Source organism: Schistocerca cancellata, chromosome 2 (assembly GCF_023864275.1).
Source record: "Schistocerca cancellata isolate TAMUIC-IGC-003103 chromosome 2, iqSchCanc2.1, whole genome shotgun sequence".
NCBI classification, from domain to species: Eukaryota; Metazoa; Arthropoda; class Insecta; order Orthoptera; family Acrididae; genus Schistocerca; species Schistocerca cancellata.
In genome coordinates this window covers 202,659,469-202,669,219 of record NC_064627.1, presented here as the reverse complement: position 1 = coordinate 202,669,219, position 9,751 = coordinate 202,659,469, and positions in this window count along the sequence as shown.

Below are 9,751 nucleotides of genomic sequence, written 5' to 3'. Positions count from 1 at the left end.
TCGCATATATGTTCAGTATTTAATAATCACTTTCTAAATATAGCAGATGAACTAAATAGAAACCTAGACCCAACAGGGAATCATATAGCACTTGTAGAAAAAAGTGTTCCGAGACTGTTACCTTAAATGCTCTTCCATGATACTGACAAGAGGGAGATTGAGTTAATAATTAAATCACTAAAGACCCAGAACTCTCATGGATATGACAGCTAGCAGAATACTGAAGTATTGTTCTATGTATGTTAGCCCATTACTTAGCCATACCTGTAACTTTTCCTTTAGGAGTGGTTGGTTTCCTGACCAATTGAAGTACTTGGTAGTGAAGCCACTATATAAAAAGGGAGACAGGGATAATGTTGACAATTATGGACCTTTTTCTATGCCATCGGTGTTTCCTAAAGTTATCGAGAAGGTTGTATATACAAGGTTACTGGAGCATTTAAATTCACATAATTTGCTGTCAAATGTACAGTTTGGTTTTAGAAATGGTTTAACAACTGAAAATGCTGTATTCTCTTTTCTCTGTGAGTTTTTGGATGGATTAAATAAAAGGTTGCGAATTCTAGGTGTTTTCTTTGAGTTAACGAAGGCTTATGACTGTGTTGACCACAAAATATTACTGCAGAAGTTGGACCATTATGGAGTAAGGGGAGTAGCTTACAATTGGTTCGCCTCTTACTTTAAGAACAGAAAGCAGAAGGTAATTCTCCGCAATAATGAGAGTGGTAGTTATGTTCAGTCCCAATGGTGCACTGTTAAGTGGAGCATTCCCCAAGGGTCGGTGCTGGGGCCACTGCTGTTTCTTATTTATATAAATGATATACCTTCTAGTTTTAGGTGATTCAAAAATATTTCTGTTTGCTGATGACACCAGCTTGGTAGTGAAGGATCTTGTGTGTAATATTGAAACATTATCAAATAATGTAGTTCATGAAATAAGTTCGTGGCTTGTGGAAAATAATTTGATGCTAAATCACAGTAAGACTCAGTTTTTACAGTTTCTAACTCACAATTCAACAAGAACCAATATTTTGATCAGACAGAATGGGCATAATATAAGCGAGACGGAACAGTCAATTTCCTAGGCGTTCGGATAGATAGTAAGCTGTTATGGAAAGCCCATGTTCACGATCTTGTTCAGAAACTAAATGCTGCTTGATTTACCATTAGAACAGTATCTGAAATGAGTGACAGTTCAACACGAAAAGTAGTCTACTTCGCATATTTTCATACGCTTATGTCATATGGTATTATTTTTTGGGGTAATTCTTCTGAGTCAAAAAGAGCACTTTTGTCTGAAAAACGGGCTGTTCGAGCTATATGTGGTGTAAGTTCGAGAACCTGTTGTGGTTGAGGATACATACACTGTCGACTTAAAAAGCTTATAAAATCCATTAATTTCCTTGAGACAGAACAGCAGTCGTCTGACTTCGTTCTACTTGGTTTACAAACACCAGAATAGTTTCGAGGGAAGCAGTTTTATCGTTTTAAAGTTTGTCACCATAGTGATTGGGGTAGGAAACTTGGCAGGTGATTGTATGTGTGATGCTGGACAAATAAATCCTGCATTAAGTACTAAGAGCGTAGCATTCCACATGATAAATACTTCAGAAAACATATGGCTTTTACAATATAGCATTTGTAAGAGCAGAAACATATAGGCATAGGTTGTATATTTATTGTTTACAATAATTTCTGTCATGCTGGTACCTTCATGGTAGTGACTTCAGACACTGGAATAACACTTCAGAATTCATAGTGCAGTTAACTTATGTGAAATGTTTCAAACTCCATCCATCTGGAGCTCCATCATGTATAAACCACATGTTTCTTCTTAACTGTCTGTTATATCACTGCAACACTCTCCTGTCAACTATACACTGATAAGGGCTGCGGAGGTTCGAGTCCTCCCTCGGGCATGGGTGTGTGTGTGTGTTTGTCCTTAGGATAATTTAGGTTAAGTAGTGTGTAAGCTTAGGGACTAATGACCATAGCAGTTAAGTCCCATAAGATTTCGCACACATATGAACTTTTTTTTTTTTTTTTGATAAGGGGTGCAACACTCCTCGACAAGCACACAGCTGGAGAGATCTTGTGAACTTGGACTGGTGTTGTGAGTGAGATTGGTGCAGAACAGTCTTTTCTGAATAGCAGTTACGGACACAGCTCACTCTGATCCTTCATGAGCAGTGGAACGTAGTGGATATGGGACCCTCATACATCTGGTTAGTTGCAGATTAAATTGGCGACCATGTTGCAGGGAAATTGGTCATGGACAATGTGGGGGGATCTGTTAATCTCCGACTTTATTCTATGATTGAGAGAGTAGTCTGTGACGCCCACCCACATAGGGAATTCTGCACTACGATCTTTGGCCTGGAAATATGTAGTAACCTAACTGCATCGGTATAGGACGCTGTCTGGTATATTTTGGTGTATATGACCGAATAGATGTAATGCACAGTCATGTATCTGCATTGGCAATATAGCATATGGTACTTGCAAAGTAGTGGAGGGGTGATTTAACGATGATGCAGGGAAGCATTCTGCTGTCATTGGCTGGCTTTGAAATTACGGAACAACTTGTAAAATTGTTAAAAGTGATCACACTATCAAATTTTCAAATGTGTGTGAATTCCTATGAGATCAGATTGCTGAGGTCATCGGTCCCTAGACTTCCACACTGTTTAAAAAATTTAAACTCACTTACGCTAAGAATAACACACACACCCATGCCCGAGGGAGGAGTCAACCTTCGCCGGGAGGGGCCGCGCAGTCCGTGACACCACGCCTCAAACCGTGCGGCCACTCTGTGCAGCTAGGATATCAACTGCGGCACATATTACAGTACATCGTTCCATATCAGCGGTGTCTTTCCCAACCCATCCATTCGCTGTTATGCTCTTGATTACCATATAATGATTGACTGACGCCACTTTGTTGACATGGAGAGAGCCTCAGCACCACACTGGATATCTGCTACTTGTTAGTGTGGACCATGGGATTAAATGTGGAGGGATTCACCTTCAGACAGTTGTTTGGAAGCATTCCTCAATGCTGCAAACTTGTCCTATTTCCATATTCTACAATGCCCTTCACATTTTTTTTCGTCAGTAGGATAACAGAACCTCTTTTTATTTCTACTACGGCGCAGGTGTTGTCAACACCAGAACAGTAATCATTACTGCAAAATGAGAAAACAATGAATGCTCTTTCAAATGAAAGCCCGAGATATCTGCTATCCCATCACTGTGGAAGATGAGATTAACTGCATATGTCATCACCACGCAATAGGTCATTGGAAATGCTCTACAATGCTGCAAACTCTTCCAGTTTCCATATGTTACAATAACCTTTCACATTTTTGCAACGAGAAACATTGCCTCTCTTTTTTATTTCTACCATCCTGTATCTTGTGGGAACTGTACTGTTTACACCATGCGATCCTCAGCTTTCTGTGAGAAGAGGGGATCGTAACATTTTAATGTCAGTTAGCACCTGGCACAGACCTTGAAGTAATGGTAGAAAAACTAAGTATATGGCGGTGTGAAAAGCTGTAGTGATGTACTGTTTGGATATGTTACAGCTGAAAAAACAATGTGGTAAACTGCTTATCAAAGAACAACACAGTAACTCTCTCTTATGACTAATAGTCTTTTGGATATGGTCTTCCTCTGGTACAGGCGACAAAATTTTACACAGGTCTCTCAAACAACTTCAATCACTGGCCATCTGCTCTAATGGAGCAATATGTGTGTATGTAATATGCTCGATGTCAACACTCGGATGGTATTTGTTTTTCGACATATTAGAAGAGAGAGATGCAGTAGAGTCTTATAGGAGCTTCTGTTACAAGGAGTAGTATAACTAGTTAAAGTCTGGATGCAGATAGTTCATAGTTTTTTACGTACTCTGGATGCTCTTGAATGTACTAAATGACTGTGTCGATGGTGATCTGTATTGGTATTTCAGATGTCTCAAATGAATGTAATGCCCTAGTGCATGATAATTTGTAATCTGAACATGCATAATGCTCTCAAGTTACACCGATTTTGCTTGTAAAACTAATAGATATTCACTGCATCCATTTTCATGGAAGCATGATTGGTTTTATTATTATCGTCTCGATTGCATTTTTAAAATAGGTGTTCTTGATGACAGAAACTTTACATACAGTTTGCTATGGGCGAGCTATGCAGTAAAAAAATGTAAGATGTTGCAAAATAAGGCAAGGGGAAAGAGAGATGTGAAATGTATCCTGCAGTCGAACATACAAACAATATCGATTTTTCTTATAAAACTAAAAGAAAATGGAGGGCGCGTATTTTCGTGGAAAGCCTGTATTTATTATCATTACCATTGTGTTTTCTGTTTTTTAAATAGATGCTCGTTTATAGGAGGTGCGATGACGTTAAATACAATTGTTACAGGAAGTGTTTCCATACTCAGAACAGTGGGAGCTTTTAGGGATGTTATGGGGGATGGTCCAGTGTGTGTATGCATGTGTATGTGTGTGTGTGTGTGTGTGTGTGTGTGTGTGTGTGCGTGTGCGTGTGCGTGTGCGTGTGTGTGGTAGCCCGAAGCAGCTGTTCCTCCACTAGAGTGCAGTTACATTTTACACAAACAAGCAAGTTGTGTTCATTATTTATTTAGCATTGTTTAATGGGTATTATGGTCTTTCGTGTTAGTGAAAAGCCCTTGTTCCAACCACCCAGACACGTGGCCTGCTGGAGATGCGTTGTGCAGTAGACTCTGCCACCAGATCTGCAGGAGGCTGCTCCGACGACAGCTGGCTGAAAACTCTGCTCCCAGAAATGGCAAGGGCTGTGGCTAGCAGAGGCAGTGGCACCGGGCTGTTTGAAAAAGCCTGTATTCCCGCCATAGGTGGAGGGAGGGTGGGAGGAAGAGGGAGGGATGACGGGAGGTAAGTGTAGGTTTAATTTCGCTAGTTCCTGACCACACATCAGCGAGAATGCATGTCCAACTGCCGCCCATCTCTCCTGTTGCAATCTTTTGGGAAGACGATTCTCCCTATCCCCCCTCCCCCGCCCAGCATGTGCTGCATTATGTCCCATTGGTTACGAGTGCTGGTATTTTATGATAATTTCGACATGTAATTAGAACATTGAAGGATTTTCCATTGGTTGTAGTAGTGTGTATCGGCTTCGATTATGTGGGTTGCATGGTGATAGTCGAGCAATGCTGGGGGGAGACATACTTGCATGTAATACACCTACAGGCTGACAATTATTGAACTACGTATATCAAATAAAATCGTCATTACTTCTGAATGGTTTGCGTTAGGACGTTCAAACTGCACAGTTGACCATGGGGCTTGATGGGAATTAGTATGGTTTGGTTTAACCCACTTACATTTGGATGGGTTTGTCAATAAGCAAAATAGTCGCATGAGAGATGGCATGGCACTCTCACTTTGAATACTGTGTCATGCTATTTAATGTTCATAGGAAAGGTGATGTTTATTATTTGGTTTCCACATTTGATACAACCTGACTTCACATGATGAAATGTTTGGCAGTAGTTAACGCTCTTGCTTGTGTGCTCTAGAGATGGTGCCAAGTTAATTGACAGTAGTAAAAGCGTACGGCGACTGAGAGCCGAGGGGAGCTTTTTTTCTGCAGAACCTAGGTGAAAACGTTTGTCGACAGCCAAGTTCCCCTGTCTCATTGTGCAGCCACAGGGGTTGGCGCCGGTCAGTCGGTGCCACGTCCAGATAGGCTGACTAAGGCTGAGGAGTCAGTGCAGCTTTGACCTGCGCATTGTGTGACTGATGGCCAGCAATAAAGCAGAGTATGGGCCCTTGTTAGGTAGAAAGAACATGAGACTGTTGCGAGTTTTTGTGAATTCCGTGGGACAGGGCAGTGGCGCCCAGGCGTCCAGACTCTGCTACAAAATATATTTGTGAAGGCATGAGGCTTTTAGCGGGTTCATGGCCGTTCTTTAGAAAGTTCGAAATGGACGCAACGGGGTAGATAACGATCTTTTTATGGAGGGCTGTGATTCCATCCAAGTCATGCTTTTAGCACAGAACGGCGTAAACGCGTGGGAAAGAAGGCGCGAAGCCGAATCTCTTTTCCTTGTCTCCCAATTAATTTTTAAAGCCACTGGTTGGTCAAATCTGTGTATGCAGAGCAGAGGTCGGTCTCCCAGATTCGAATGCCGAGCTCTAGCTCGTGATTGGCTTGCGCTAAAGTGTATGTGGTCTAAGCATGCAAATGTACTATACTACCGAGCCACAGAGGAAAGCTGTAGAGAAAGAAAAGAACACTCTTGTATTGGTGGCACTTTGCTAGTAAAGAACGGCAGGTCTTTACCTAGATGGTGAGACTTGTGTCCTTTGCTAGTGTGCCACTTAGGCCCTGTGCCAGTCACCAAGCAACAGTTTGCAATTGTTGATGAAAACAACCACCATCTTACAATTAGCAACCACTGCCAGAATCTTACAATTGGCCACCACTACCAGAACCTTGCAATTGGTAGAATCCGGAAGCTTGCATGGATTTGGGTGACTGAGAACCGCATTTCGTAACCGAGAAGTCTCTTTACCCTCAATGGGTGACTGTGCGGTGTGCAGTGTCCAGTTATGGAATAATCGGTGCGATATTCCTTGATGGTATGGTAACTACTGAATGGTACGTGAAAGTTTTGGAAGATGAGTTCATCTGTATTATCCAAAGTGACCCAGATTTCGACAAGAAATGGTTCGTGCAAGATCGAGCTCAACCCCATCAAAGAAGAAGAGTGTTTGATGTCCTGGAGGAGCACTCTTAGGACCGCTTTCTGACTCTGTGGTAGCCAGAAGCCAGTGGCATGGGACTCGATTGACCATCATATTCTCTGGATCTGTCACTCTTTTTGTGCTGGCTGAGGAAAACACATAATGCCATCTGGGGGGGTGTATTTAATTGATCAATTTCATTAATATGCATATCAGTTTGATATCAAAAGTGGGCTCTTGCCGCTATCTCCCTATGACTGACATTCCTGATGATTGCGCTAACAAATCTCGTAGTTCACTATGTGATTGTTGCACTGCATCAGTGATTGCTTCAATATGAGCATCAGCTGACACATTCAGTTCTCCATCAATGTGTACAGGGTGTACATAAAGTCCGGGAACACTTTCAATTATTTGTTGCACAAGAACCAAACATTGTACAGATATCATACATATGTCATTTTGAGGAGAAACCCTGATAGTTTTTTTCGTGTATACTGCCATAGCGTAGATAGGTAATTTGCTGATAGTCAGCACTAGTCACAAACATGGCGAGTTCAGATGCGGACCAAGCTTCTGTGTGTTGGACTTCGACGAAAACAAGTGTGCTACAGCTGTTCAGCGGGTGTTTAGAACCAAGTATGGTAAGAAGCCACCAACAAGGAAGGCCATTTACCACTGGCATAACAAATTCGTTACGACGGGTTGCTTGTGCCCAGCAAAGAGAAGCCGATATCCCAGTGTGAGTGAAGTGTATGTGGAGCATGTACGAGAGACATTCATAAGAAGTCCTAAGAAATCAGTGTGTTGTGCATCCCATGAACTCGAAATGACTCCAATGACAGTGTGGAAAGTACTGTGACAGAAGCTGTCTATGAAACCATTCAAATTGGAAATAGTGCATAAGCTCAATGACGACGATGCCGTGCTGGAACGGGTACGGCAAGAATTCGATTACCGTATTGACGTCTGTCGAGTCACTGATGGTTCACATATCGAATGTTTGTAAAAAAAGAGTGTCTCTTCAAAATGCAATATGTATGACTTCTGTGCAATGTTTAGTTCTTGTGCAATAAATAATTGAATGTGCCCCCAGACATTATGTACGCCCTCTATTGGTAGTGAACTGTCCAATGTAGTCAAGAAGTCACAACTGATGAAGTGACGTTTTCCCAAGACGCTGGCATATGTTAGTGGCTTGTGAACCGTGATGAGAGTGAACTGTTGTTCTTCAGCTTGGTAAATGCCAACTTAGCCTTACTATTCCACTGGAGTTTGACATTTGGATTCGGTGAACCATGCAAGAATTTATTTAGTCGTGCAGTTAGGAGGACATGACTGCGAATAAACTGATGGTAAAATTGGTTACACCAAGAAATTGCTGTAATTCTTTAACTGCCGTAGGCTGTGGAAATTTAACGACAGTTAAGGAATTACAACAATTTCTTCTACTTTGTCTTGTGTTGGTCTTATGCCTTGCGCATTGATAGTATAGCCTAGGAGCTGTGCTTCAGCTGCTGCAAAGACCCACTTCGATGGGTTGATGAGCAGGCCGTGAGCACATACGGCCAGTTGTACAATCTCTGGTTAGCAGCCAGTAAGAGCTATTCTCGGAACAGCGCAAGAAACGCAGTCTACAAACCCAGAATAATGTCTGACCGGAAAATATACTCAGGATAACTAAACGATCGATTTCTGGATGGTTAGCGAGCTTAACCAGGGTAAAAGTTTTCAAGATGACAGAAACAGTGACAGATGTAGACAGCGATGACTATATTTTGGCTAAACTATTCACAAGAATGAGGAGAAGAAATTGAGGCAAAGCCGATTCCGAATTTATATCCAGATTTCGCTTGTCAAAGGAAGCCATGCTTCGTCTTTTAAATCTTGTACCTGAGAAACTGGAGAATATGACGAACAGGTGTTTTCTTAAATAACGCTGTTTATTTGTAGTAATACGCATTTTATTCCAGTACTTTGTGAATTCTGTTGTGTTATTTTTATAAATCAGGCACATTAAAATGACGATTCATGCGAAAATAGTATTGTTTACTTGGTGTGTGTTACAATGGCTGGAGTAGTGGAAATGGCTGTTTTGTTTTAGCTAGCATACAGTATGATAATAGACTTTACCAAATCCAGGGCTCACACCAGATGTGTACTGTTTATATTAACATATTTTTTGTTTTAGACAAAACATCATTTTTAGTGTTGCAAACCTTTTGTTAATTCAGTAGAGAGCCAATTTCACTCAATCACATTACATCAGTATCAGAAAATATTGTTCCACTTGGTTTTCTGTTGGCAATGTCCCTTTTTGTAAATACAACAGCAGTGTTGTTCATTGAATCCTGTTAAGTATTTGTGTTTATTCAGGCTAAGCTGAAGACAGTAAGATTAAGAGGAAAGTTAGCATTTTTCTTTTTTGTTTTTTTAAAAAGTAGTGATACTTACCCAGCTATAGAACATAAATGTTGTGTTTTTCAGTTGTTAGTATTATCCTCATAAGCCCACACATATTTATCAAAAATAACAGCTATATCTGTGTGTGTGTGTGTGTGTGTGTGTGTGTGTGTGTGTGTGTGTGTGTGTGTGTGTGTGTGTGTGTGTTGTAAGAGCAAAACAGGGATCTAGTTATTGAATCTGCATAGTTTAGTTTTAGCATGTGGAAGGAGTGCATGGAATACTGTGTTTTTAACTTTTCTTAAATACCAAGTTACTTCCACCATGCCCCTTTAAGTCAAATTGTAGCTAGTTGCAAATAACTTAAATTGAAATATCTTATACTGTACTTGTGTGAAGTATCATTTTTCAAAAGTTGATTCCTTATTATATTTTTTTTTAATGTGACAGAAAGTTTGATACCACATTAATGTCCTGTGTTCACTCAGCCACATCTGTAGCAAAAAATATTGTTAAATCTTTTCTCCCATTGGGACAACAACTTTCTGTCCTTTAAGGAATGCTTCAGAGTAATAAAATTGTCCACCTCCTAGCATTATGCCCATAAAA